Here is a 642-nt window from a genome sequence, read left to right as displayed (position 1 = left end):
GATGTCTAGAACACTATCGATAAAAGGAGATTTCCAAAAGTTATCTAAGAATGCACTCCATGTTCGGATGACAGTACATCATCCACAAAAAATGGTGTTGCAGCAGCTATAATCGAACATTGCATGGGTTGGTAGTAACTGACAAACACGCAAACGAGAAATCTAAGAAACAAAGAGCAAACAGAAAGAGATTAAGAAACAAGGGAATAGAAACTGACTGGTAGTTGGTCTAGAAATGGTGACTAGAAATGATATAAGATTAGAAGTAAAATGCACGGCAAAAGATGGGCGATAGTGCATGTCTAAAATGTCCTCAATGGGAGCTCATTGGATGGAGAAAAGACTATCTAAATAGTAGTCTTAGGACAGCTTTCTGGCTGCTGATGGTGCTCATCATTATACTATTTCTTACTAATTTCCCAGCCATTCATTTCCAATTAATAGATTCATTTAGAGTGAAGAGATGTGGCTTTGAGTACAATGTCAATAAATTCAATTTAAGATTATATAAAAAGATTTTCATCAATTAGACATGCTTGTCAAGGATAAAACTAAAGAAAATCAAAGGGTTACGCTATACACTTCGCTTTACTATATCTATATATGTACAAAGTTCTCTTTTTTTAAGGATTAATAATCCTG

Source organism: Penaeus monodon, chromosome 29 (genome assembly GCF_015228065.2).
Source record: "Penaeus monodon isolate SGIC_2016 chromosome 29, NSTDA_Pmon_1, whole genome shotgun sequence".
NCBI classification, from domain to species: Eukaryota; Metazoa; Arthropoda; class Malacostraca; order Decapoda; family Penaeidae; genus Penaeus; species Penaeus monodon.
This window is presented reverse-complemented; position numbering follows the sequence as displayed.